This window comes from Schistocerca gregaria, unplaced genomic scaffold (genome assembly GCF_023897955.1).
Source record: "Schistocerca gregaria isolate iqSchGreg1 unplaced genomic scaffold, iqSchGreg1.2 ptg000251l, whole genome shotgun sequence".
Classification (NCBI taxonomy): domain Eukaryota; kingdom Metazoa; phylum Arthropoda; class Insecta; order Orthoptera; family Acrididae; genus Schistocerca; species Schistocerca gregaria.
The window spans coordinates 8416771-8429398 of NW_026061759.1; positions in this window are offsets into that span (position 1 = coordinate 8416771).

Genomic DNA, 12628 nt, shown 5'->3' on the forward strand with positions numbered 1-12628 from the left:
AGTCGATTTGATAAGAAATGACGAAAACGGACGGATTTCTCAGGTTTTTACTACATATGAACACTTTTCACATTCTCCCATGCAACTCGGCTGCTAGTCCTCCTTTCATGCAAAATCTTAAGTTCCTAGCTCATGTCCAAGGCACCAAAGAAGGGTAAAAAGTCAATAATCGATAATTAAAACTTGAATTGTACTACTTCTTATTGGCTATTGCATCATCTTAGAAGCTTCATCTGTTTTCTACTATGGTGCTTTTAGTGTCTCGGCATACCGCAGCACGCGACATAGCTTTGCAGACGATAAATGTAATCGTTTCAGAGAGAAGAGCGGCCAATCTGACGATCTGGCTTTAAGGCGATTCGATAACAAATGACTAAACGGACGGATTTCTCACGTTTTTACTACATATGAACACTTTTCACATTCGCCTGTGCAACGCAGCCGCTAGTCCTCCTTTCATGCAAAATGTTAAGTTCCTAGCTCATGTCCAAGGCACCAAAGAAGAGTAAAAAGTCAATAATCCATACCTAAAACTTGAATTGTACTACCTCTCACTGGCTATTACATCGACTCAGGAGCTTCATCTGTGTTCTACTATGGTTCTTTTAGTGTCTGCGCATACCGCAGCACGCGACATAGCTTTGCAGACGATAAATGTAACCGTTTCAGAGAGAAGAGCGGCCAATGTGATAATCTGGCTTTAAGTCATTTCGATAACAAATGAGGAAACGGACAGATTCCTTAGGTTTTTCCTACATATGAACACTTTTCACATTCTCCCGTGCAACGCGGCTGCTAGTCCTCCTTTCATGCAAAATCTTAAGTTCCTAGCTCATGTCCAAGGCACCAAAGAAGGGTAAAAAGCCAATAATCAATACTTAAAACTTGAAGTGTACTACTTCTTACTGGCTATTACATCAACTTAGAAGTGTCATCAGTGTTCTACTATGGTGCTGTTAGTGTCTCCACATACCGCAGCACGCGACATAGCTTTGCAGACGATAAATGTGACCGTTTCAGGGAGAAGAGCGACCAATGTGACGATCTGGCTTTAAGTCGATTTGATAAGAAATGACGAAAACGGACGGATTTCTCAGGTTTTTACTACATATGAACACTTTTCACATTCTCCCGTGCAACTCAGCTGCTAGTTCTCCTTTGATGCAAAATCTTAAGGTCCTAGCTCATGTCCAAGTCCCAAAGCCAGCTAAAAAGTCAATAATCTGTATCTGAAACGTTATTGTACTACTTCTTACAGGTTATTGCATTAACTTAGAAGTTTCATCAGTGTTCTACTATGGTGCTGTTTGTGTCTCTGCATACCGCAGCACGCAACATAGCTTTGCAGACGATAAATGTAACCGTTTCAGAGAGAAGAGCGACCAATGTGACGATCTGGCTTTAAGTCGCTTTTATAAGAAATGACGAAAACGAACGGATTTCTCAGGTTTTTACTACATATGAACACTTTTCACATTCTCCCGTGCAACGCAGCTGCTAGTCCTCCTTTCATGCAAAATCTTAAGGTCCTAGCTCATGTCCAAGTCCACAAAGCCAGCTAAAAAGTCAATAATCGATATCTAAAAGTTATTGTACTATTTCTTACTGGCTATAACATCAACTTAGAAGTTTCATCTGTTTTCTACTATGGTGCTGTTAGGGTCTCCGCTTACCGCAGCACGCGACATAGCTTTGCAGACGATAAATGTGACCGTTTCAGAGAGAAGAGCGACCAATGTGAAGACCTGGTTTTAAGTCGATTTGATAAGAAATGACAAAAACGGACGGATTTCTAAGGTTTTTACTACATATGAACACTTTTCACATTCTCCCGGGCAACGCAGCTGCTAGTCCTCCTTTGATGCAAAATCTTAAGGTCCTAGCTCATGTCCTAGGCCCCAAAGCCGGCTAAAAAGTCAATAATCGATATCTAAAACGTTATTGTATTACTTCTTACTGGCTATTACATCGACTTAGAAGTTTCATCTGTGTTCTACTATGGTGCTGTTAGTGTCTCCGCATACCGCAGCACGCGACATAGCTTTGCAGACGAGTAATGTAACCTTTTCAGAGAGAAGAGCGTCCAATGTGACGTCCTGGCTTTAAGTCGATTTGATAAGAAATTACGAAAACGGACGGATTTCTCAGGTTTTTACTGCACATGAGCACTTTTTACATTCTCCCGTGCAACGGAGCATCTAGTCCTCCTTTGATGCAAAATCTTAAGGTCCTAGCTCATGTCGAAGGCCCCAAAGCCAGCTAAAAAGTCAATAATCGATATCTAAAACGTTATAGTACTACTCCTTACAGGCTATTACAATAACTGAGAAATTTCATCTGTGTTCTATTAAGGTGCTGTTAGTGTCTCCGCATACCTCAGCACGCAACGTAGCTTTGCAGACGATAAATGTAACCGTTTCAGGGAGAAGAGCGACCAATGTGACGATCTGGCTTTAAGTCGATTTGATAAGAAATGACGAATACGGACGGATTTCTCAGGTTTTCACTGCATATGAACACTTTTCACATTCTCCCGTGCAACACAGCTGCTAGTTCTCCTTTGATGCAAAATCTTAAGGTCCTAGCTCATGTCCAAGGCCCCAAAGCCAGCTAAAAAGTCAATAATCGGTATCTAAAACGTTATTGTACTACATCTTACTGGCTATTACATCAACTTAGAAGTTTCATCTGTGTTCTACTATGAACCTGTTAGTGTCTCCGCATACCGCAGCACGCGACATAGCTTTGCAGACGATAAATGTAACCGTTTCAGGGAGAAGAGCGACCAATGTGACGATCTGGCTTTAAGTCGATTTGATAAGAAATGACGAAAACGGACGGATTTCTCAGGTTTTCACTACATATGAACACTTTTGACATTCTCCCGTGCAACGGAGCTGCTAGTCCTCCTTTGATGCAAAGTCTTAAGGTCCTAGCTTATGTCCAAGACCCCAAAGCCAGATAAAAAGTCAATAATCGATATCTAAAACGTTATTGCAATACTTCTTACTGGCTATTACAACAAGTTAGAAGTTTCATCAGTGTTCTACTATGGTGCTGTTAGTGTCTCTGCATACCGCAGCACGCGACATAGCTTTGCAGACGATAAATGTAACGGTTTCAGACAGAAGAGCGACCAATGTGACGATCTGGCTTTAAGTCGATTTGATAAGAAATGACGAAAATGGACGGATTTCCCAGTTTTTACTACATATGAACACTTTTCACATTCTCCCATGCAACGCAGCTGCTAGTCCTCCTTTGATGCAAAATCTTAAGGTCCTAGCTCATGTCCAAGTCCCCAAAGCCAGCTAAAAAGTCAATAATCGATATCTAAAACGTTATTGTACTACTTCCTACTGGCTATAACATCAACTTAGTAGCTTCGTCTGTGTTCTACTATGGTGCTCTTAGTGTCTCCACATACCGCAGCACGCGACATAGCTTTGCAGACGATAAATGTGACCGTTTCAGAGAGAAGAGCGACCAATGTGAAGACCTGGCTTTAAGTCGATTTGATAAGAAATGACGAAAACGGACGGATTTCTCATGTTTTAGTACATATGAACACTCTTCACATTCTCCCGGGCAACGCAGCTGCTAGTCCTCCTTTGATGCAAAATCTTAAGGTCCTAGCTTATGTCCAAGGCCCCAAAGCCAGCTTAAAAGTCAATAATCGGTTTCTAAAACGTTATTGTACTACTTCTTACTGGCTATTACATCAACTTAGAAGTTTCATCAGTGTTCTACTATGGTGCTGTTAGTGTCTCCGCATACCGCAGCACGCGACTTAGCTTTGCAGACGATAAATGTAACCATTTCAGGGAGAAGAGCGACTAATGTGACGAACTGGCTTTAAGTCGATTTGATAAGAAATGACGAAAATTGACGGATTTCTCAGTTTTTTACTACATATGAACACTTTTCACATTCTCCCGTGCAACTCAGCTGCTAGTTCTCCTTTGATGCAAAATCTTAAGGTCCTAGCTCATGTCCAAGTCCCCAAATCCAGCTAAAAAGTCAATAATCGGTACCAAAAACGTTATTGTACTACTTCTTACTGGCTTTTACATCAACTTAGAAGATTCATCCGTTTTCTACTATGGTGCTGTTAGTGTCTCCGCATATCGCAGCACGCGACATAGCTTTTCAGACGATAAACATAACCTTTTCAGAGAGAAGAGCGTCCAATGTGACGATATGGCTTTAAGTCGATTTGATAAGAAATGACGAAAACGGACGGATTTCTCAGGTTTTTACTACATATGAACACTTTTCACATTCTCCCGTGCAACGCAGCTGCTAGTCCTCCTTTGATGCAAAGTCTTAAGGTCCTAGCTCATGTCCAAGACCCCAAAGCCAGCTAAAAAGTCAATAATCGATATCTAAAACGTTATTGCACTACTTCTTACTGGCTATTACATCAACTTAGAAGTTTCATCAGTGTTCTTCTATGGTGCTGTTAGTTTCTCCGCATACCGCAGCACGCGACATTGCTTTGCAGACGATAAATGTAACCGTTACAGAGAGAAGAGCGACCAATGTGACGATCTGGCTTTAAGTCGATTTTATAAGAAATGACGAAAATGTACGGATTTCTCAGGTTTTTACTACATATGAACACTTTGCACATTCTCCCGTGCATCGCAGCTGCTAGTCCTCCCTTGATGCAAAATCTTAAGGTCCTAGCTCATGTCCAAGTCCCCAAAGCCAGCTAAAAAGTCAATAATCGATATCTAAAACGTTATTGCACTACTTCTTACTGGCTATTACATCAACTTAGAAGTTTCATCAGTGTTCTACTATGGTGCTGTTAGTGTCTCCGCATACCGCAGCACGCGACATTGCTTTGCAGACGATAAATGTAACCGTTTCAGAGAGAAGAGCGACCAATGTGACGATCTGGCTCTAAGTCGATTTGATGTGAAATGACGAAAACGGACGGATTTCTCAGGTTTTTACTACATATGAACACTTTTCACATTCTCCCATGCAACTCGGCTGCTAGTCCTCCTTTCAAGCAGAATCTTACGGTCCTAGCTCATGTCCAAGGCACCAAAGCCAGCTAAAAAGTCAATAATCGATACCTAAAACTTGAATTGTGCTACCTCTTACTGGATATTACATCAACTTAGAAGCTTTATCTGTGTTCTACTATGGTGCTTTTAGTGCCTCCGCATACCGCAACACGCGACATAGCTTTGCAGACGATAAGTACAACCGTTTCAGAGAGAAGGGCGGCCAATGTGACGGTCTGGCTTTAAGCCGATTCGATAACAAATTACGAAAACGGACGGATTTCTCAGGTTTTTACTACATATGAACACTTTTCACAATCTCCTGTGCAACGCGGCTGTTAGTCCTCCTTTCATGCAAAATCTTAAGTTCCTAGCTCATGTCTTAGGCACCAAAGAAGGGTAAAAGGTTAATAATCGATAATTAAAACTTGAATTGTACTACTTCTTATTGGCTATTGCATCATCTTAGAAGCTTCATATGTTTTCTACTATGGTGCTTTTAGTGTCTCGGCATACCGCAGCACGCGACATAGCTTTGCTGACGATAAATGTAATCGTTTCAGAGAGACGAGCGGCCAATCTAACGATCTGGCTTTAAGGCGATTCGATAACAAATGACTAAACGGACGAATTTCTTAGGTTTTTACTACATATGAACACTTTTCACATTCTCCCGTGAAACGCGACTGCTAGTCCTCCTTTCATGCAAAATCTAAAGTTCCTAGCTCATTTCCAAGGCACCGAAGAAGGGTAAAAAGTTTATAATCGATACCTAAAACTTGATTTGAACTACTTCTTACTGGCTATTACATCAACTTAGAAGCTTCATCTGAGTTCTACTATGGTGCGTTCAGTGTCTGCGCATACCGCAACACGCGACATAGGTTTGCAGACGATAAGTACAACCGTTTCAGAGAGAATTGCGGCCTATGTGAAGATCTGGCTTTAAGCCGATTCGATAACAAATGACGAAAACGGACGGATTCCTCACGTTTTTACTACATATGAACACCGTTTCACATTCGCCTGTGCAACGCAGCCGCTAGTCCTCCTTTCATGCAAAATGTTAAGTTCCTAGCTCATGTCCAAGGCACCAAAGAAGGGTAAAAAGTCAATAATCCATACCTAAAACTTGAATTGTACTACCTCTCACTGGCTATTACATCGACTCAGGAGCTTCATCTGTGTTCTACTATGGTTCTTTTAGTGTCTGCGCATACCACAGCACGCGACATAGCTTTGCAGACGATAAATGTAACCGTTTCAGACAGAAGAGCGGCCAATGTGATAATCTGGCTTTAAGTCATTTCGATAACAAATGAGGAAACGGACGGATTTCTTAGGTTTTTACTACATATGAACACTTTTCACATTCTCCCGTGCAACGCGGCTGCTAGTCCTCCTTTCATGCAAAATCTTAAGTTCCTAGCTCATGTCCAAGGCACCAAAGAAGGGTAAAAAGCCAATAATCTATACTTAAATCTTGAATTGTACTACTTCTTACTGGCTATTACATCAACTTAGAAGCTTCATCTGTGTTTTACTATGGTGCTTGTAGTGTCTCCACATACCGCAGCACGCGACATAGCTTTGCAGACGATAAATGTAACCGTTTCAGACAGAAGAGCGGCCAATGTGGCTATCTATCTTTAAGTCGATTCGATAACAAATGACGAAAACGGACAGATTTCTCAGGTTTTTTACTACATATGAAACACTTTTCACATTCTCCCCATGCAACTCGGCTGCTAGTCCTCCTTTCATGCAGAATCTTAAGGTCCTAGGTCATGTCCAATCCACCAAAGCCAGCTAAAAAGTCAATAATCGATACACAATACTTGAATAGTACTACTTCTTACTGGCTATTGCATCAACTAAGAAGATTCATCTGTGTTCTACTTTGGTGTTTTTAGTGTCTTCGCATACTGCAGCACGCGAAATAGCTTTGCAGACGATAAGTAAAACTGTTTCAGAGAGAAGAGCGGTCATTGTGACGATCTGGCTTAAGTCGTTTCGATAACAAATGAAGAAAACGGACGGATTTCTCAGGTTTTTACTACATATGAACACTTTTCACATTCTCCGTGCCACGCGGCTGCTAGTCCTCCTTTCATGCAAAATCTTAAGTACCTAGCTCATGTCCAAGGCACCAAAGAAGGGTAAAAAGTCAAAAATCGATAGATAAAACTTGAATTGTACTACTTCTCACTGCCTATTACATCAACTTAGAAGCTTCATCTGTGTTCTACTATGGTGCTTTTAGTGCCCTCCGCATAACGCAACACGCGACATAGCTTTGCAGACGATAAGAACAACCGTTTCAGAGAGAAGGGCGGCCAATGTGACGATCTGGCTTTAAGCCGATTCGATAACAAGTGAAGAAAACGGACGGATTTCTAAGGTTTTTACTACACATGAACACTTTTCACAATCTCACGTGCAACGCGGCTGCTAGTCCTCCTTTCATGCAAAATCTTAAGTTCCTAGCACATGTCCAAGGCACCAATGAAGGGTAAAAAGTCAATAATCGATAATTAAAACTTGAATTGTACTACTTCTTATTGGCTATTGCATCATCTTAGAAGCTTCATCTGTGTTCTACTATGTTGCTTTTAGTGTCTCGGCATACCGCAATACGCGACATAGCTTTGCAGACGATAAATGTAACCGTTTCAGACAGTAGAGCGGCCAATGTGGCTATCTGGCTTTAAGTCGATTCGATAACAAATGACGAAAACGGACAGATTTCTCAGGTTTTTACTACATATGAACACTTTTCACATTCTCCCATGCAACTCGGCTGCTAGTCCTCCTTTCAAGCAGAATCTTTCGGTCCTAGCTCATGTCCAAGGCACCAAAGCCAACTAAAAAGTCAATAATCGATACCTAAAACTGGAATTGTGCTACTTCTTACTGGATATTACATCAACTTAGAAGCTTCATCTGTGTTCTACTTTGGTGCTTTTAGTGTCTTCGCATACCGCAGCACGCGAAATAGCTTTGCAGACGATAAGTAAAACTGTTTCAGAATGAAGAGCGGTCATTGTGACGATCTGGCTTAAGTCGTTTCGATAACAAATGACGAAAACGGACAGATTTCTCAGGTTTTTACTACATATGAACACTTTTCACATTCTCCCGTGCAACGCGACTGCTAGTCCCCCTTTCATGCAAAATCTTAAGTTCCTAGATCATTTCCAAGGCACCGAAGAATGGTAAAAAGTTTATAATCGATACCTAAAACTTGATTTGTACTACTTCTTACTGGCTATTACATCAACTTAGAAGCTTCATCTGTGATCTACTATGGAGCTTTTAGTGTATCCGCATATCGCAGCACGCGGCATAGCTCTGCAAACGATAAATCTAACCGTTTCAGACAGAAGTGCGGCCAATGTGACGATCTGGGTTTTTTAGTCGATTCGATAAGAAATGACGAAAACGGACGGATTTCTCAAGTTTTTACTACATATGAACACTTTTCACATTCTCCCAAGCAACGCGGCTGCTAATCCTCCTTTCATGCAGAATCTTAAGGTCCTAGCTCATGTCCAAGGCACCAAAGCCAGCTAAAATGTCAATAATTGATACCTAAAACTTGAATTGTACTACATCTTACTGGCTGTTACATCAACTTAGAAGCTTCATCTGTGTTCTACTATGGTGCTTTAAGTGCCTCCGCATACTGCAGCACGCGACATAGCTTTGCAGACGATAAATGTAACCGTTTCAGACAGAAGTGCGGCCAATGTGACGATCTGGCTTTAAGTCGATTCGATAACAAATGACGAAAACGGACGGATTTCTCAGGTTTTTACTACATATGAACACTTTTCACAATCTCCCGTGCAACGCGGCTGTTAGTCCTCCTTTCATGCAAAATCTTGAGTTCCTAGCTCATGTCCAAGGCACCAAAGAAGGGTACAAAGCCGATAATCGATACATAAAACTTGAATTGTACTACTTCTTACTGGCTATTATATCAACTTAGAAGCTTCATCTGTGTTCTACTATGGTGCTTTTAGTGTCTCCGCATGCCGCAGCACGCGACGTAGCTTTGCAGACGATAATTACAACCTTTATAGAGAGAAGAGCGGCAAATGTGTCGATCTGGCTTTAAGTCGATTCCATAACAAATGACGAAAACGGACGTATTGCTCAGGTTTTTACTACATATGAACTCTTTTCACATTCTCCCGTGCCACGCTGCTGCTAGTCCTCCTTTCATGCAAAATCTTAAGATCCTAGCTCTTGTCCAAGGCACCAAAGAAGGGTAAAAGGTCAGTAATCTATACCTTAAACTTGAATTGTACTACTTCTTACTAGCTATTACTTCAACTTAGAAGCTTCATCTGTGGTCTACTATGGTGGTTTTAGTGTCTCCGCATACCGCAGCACGCGACATAGCTTTGCAGATGATAAATGTAACCGTTTCAGACAGAAGAGCGGCTAATGTGACGATCTGTCTTTAAGTCGATTCGATAACAAATGACGAAAGCGGACAGATTTCTCAGGTTTTTACTACATATGAACACTTTTCACATTCTCCCATGCAACTCGGCTGCTAGTCCTCCTTTCAAGCAGAATCTTTCGGTCCTAGCTCATGTCCAAGGCACCAAAGCCAGCTAAAAAGTCAATAATCGATACCTAAAACTAGAATTGTGCTACTTCTTACTGGCTATTACATCAACTTAGAAGCTTCATCTGTGTTCTACTTTGGTGCTTTTAGTGTCTTTGCATACCGCAGCGCGCGACATAGCTTTGCAGACGATAAGTACAACTGTTTCAGAGAGAAGAGCGGTCATTGTGACGATCTGGTTTAAGTCGTTTCGATAACAAATGACGAAAACGGACGGATTTCTCAGCTTTTTACTACATATGAACACTTTTCACATTCTCTCGTGCAACTCGGCTGCTAGTCCTCCTTTCATGCAGAATCTTAAAGTCCTAGGTAATGTCCAAGGCACCAAAGCCAGCTAAAAAGTCAATAATCGATAACTAAAACTTGAATTGTACTACTTCTTACTGGCTATTACATCAACTTAGAAGCTTCATCTGTGGTCTACTATGGTGCTTTTAGTGTCTCCGCATACCGCAGCACGCGACATAGCTTTGCAGACGATAAATGTAATCGTTTCAGACAGAAGAGCGGCCAATGTGACGATCTGGCTTTAAGTTGATTCGATAACAAATGACGAAAACGGATGGATATCTCAAGTTTTTACTACATATGAACACTTTTCACATTCTCCCGTGCAACGTGGCTGCTAATCCTCCTTTCATGCAGAATCTTAATGTCCTAGCTCATGTCCAAGGCACCAAAGCCAGCTAAAACGTCAATAATCGATACCTAAAACTTGAATTCTACTACTTCTTACTGGCTATTACATCAACTTAGAAGCTTCATCTGTGTTCTACTATGGTGCTTTTAGTGTCTCCGCATACCGCAGCACGCGACATAGCTTTGCAGACGATAAATGTAACCGTTTCAGACAGAAGAGCGGCTAATGTGACCATCTGGCTTTAAGTCGGTTCAATAACAAATGACGAAAACGGACGGATTTCTCAGGTTTTTACTACATATTAACACTTTTCACATTCTCTCGTGCAACTCGGCTGCTAGTCCTCCTCTCATGCAGAATCTTAAGGTCCTAGGTAATGTCCAAGGCACCAAAGCCAGCTAAAAAGTCAATAATCGATACCCAATACTTGAATAGTACTACTTCTTACTGGCAATTGCATCAACTAAGAAGATTCATCTGTGTTCTACTATGGTGCTTCTAGTGTCCCCGCACACCGCAGCACGCGACATAGCTTTGCAGACGATAAGTACAACCGTTTCAGAGAGAAGAGCGGCCAATGTGACGATCTATCTTTAAGTCGATTCGATAACAAATGACGAACACGGACGGATTTCTCAGGTTTTTACTACATATGAACACTATTCACATTCGCCTGTGCAACGCAGCCGCTAGTCCTCCTTTCATGCAAAATGTTAAGTTCCTAGCTCATGTCCAAGGCACCAAACAAGGGTAAAAAGTCAATAATCCATATTTAAAACTTGAATTGTACTACCTCTCACTGGCTATTACATCGACTCAGGAGCTTCATCTGTGTTCTACTAAGGTTCTTTTAGTGTCTCCGCATACCGCAGCACGCGACATAGCTTTGCAGACGATAATTACAACCTTTATAGAGAGAAGAGCGGCCAATGTGTCGATCTGGCTTTAAGTCGATTCCATAACAAATGACGAAAACGGACGTATTTCTCAGGTTTTTACTACATATGAACTCTTTTCACATTCTCCCGTGCCACGCGGCTGCTAGTCCTCCTTTCATGCAATATCTTAAGATCCTAGCTCTTGTCCAAGGCACCAAAGAAGGGTAAAAGGTCAGTAATCGATACCTAAAACTTGAATTGTACTACTTCTTACTAGCTATTACATCAACTTAGAAGCTTCATCTGTGGTCTACTATGGTGCTTTTAGTGTCTCCGCATACCGCAGCACGCGACATAGCTTTGCAGACGATAAATGTAATCGTTTCAGACAGAAGAGCGGCCAATGTGACGATCTGGCTTTAAGTCGATTCGATAACAAAAAGACGAAAACGGATGGATTTCTCAAGTTTTTACTACATATGAACACTTTTCACATTCTCCCGTGCAACGCGGCTGCTAATCCTCCTTTCATGCAGAATCTTAATGTCCTAGCTCATGTCCAAGGCACCAAAGCCAGCTAAAACGTCAATAATCGATACCTAAGACTTGAATTCTACTACTTCTTACTGGCTATTACATCAACTTAGAAGCTTCATCTGTGTTCTACTATGGTGCTTTTAGTGTCTCCGCATACCGCAGCACGCGACATAGCTTTGCAGACGATAAATGTAACCGTTTCAGACAGAAGAGCGGCTAATGTGACCATCTGGCTTTAAGTCGGTTCAATAACAAATGACGAAAACGGACGGATTTCTCAGGTTTTTACTACATATGTACACTTTTCACAATCTCCCGTGCAACGCGGCTGTTAGTCCTCCTTTCATGCAAAATGTTAAGTTCCTAGCTCATGTCCAAGGCACCAAACAAGGGTAAAAAGTCAATAATCCATATTTAAAACTTGAATTGTACTACCTCTCACTGGCTATTACATCGACTCAGGAGCTTCATCTGTGTTCTACTATGGTTCTTTTAGTGTCTCCACATACCGCAGCACGCGACATAGCTTTGCAGACGATAAATGTAACCGTTTCAGACAGAAGAGCGGCCAATGTGACAATCTGGCTTTAAGTCATTTCGATAACAAATGACGAAACGGACGGATTTCTTAGGTTTTTACTACATATGAACACTTTTCACATTCTCCCGTGCAACGCGGCGGCTAGTCCTCATTTCATGCAAAATCTTAAGTTCCTAGCTCATGTCCAAGGCACCAAAGAAGGGTACAAATCCAATAATCGATACTTAAAACTTGAATTGTACTACTTCTTACTGGGTATTATATCAACTTAGAAGCTTCATCTGTCTTCTACTATGGTGCTTTTAGTGTCTCCGCATGCCGCAGCACGCGACGTAGCTTTGCAGACGATAATTACAACTTTTATAGAGAGAA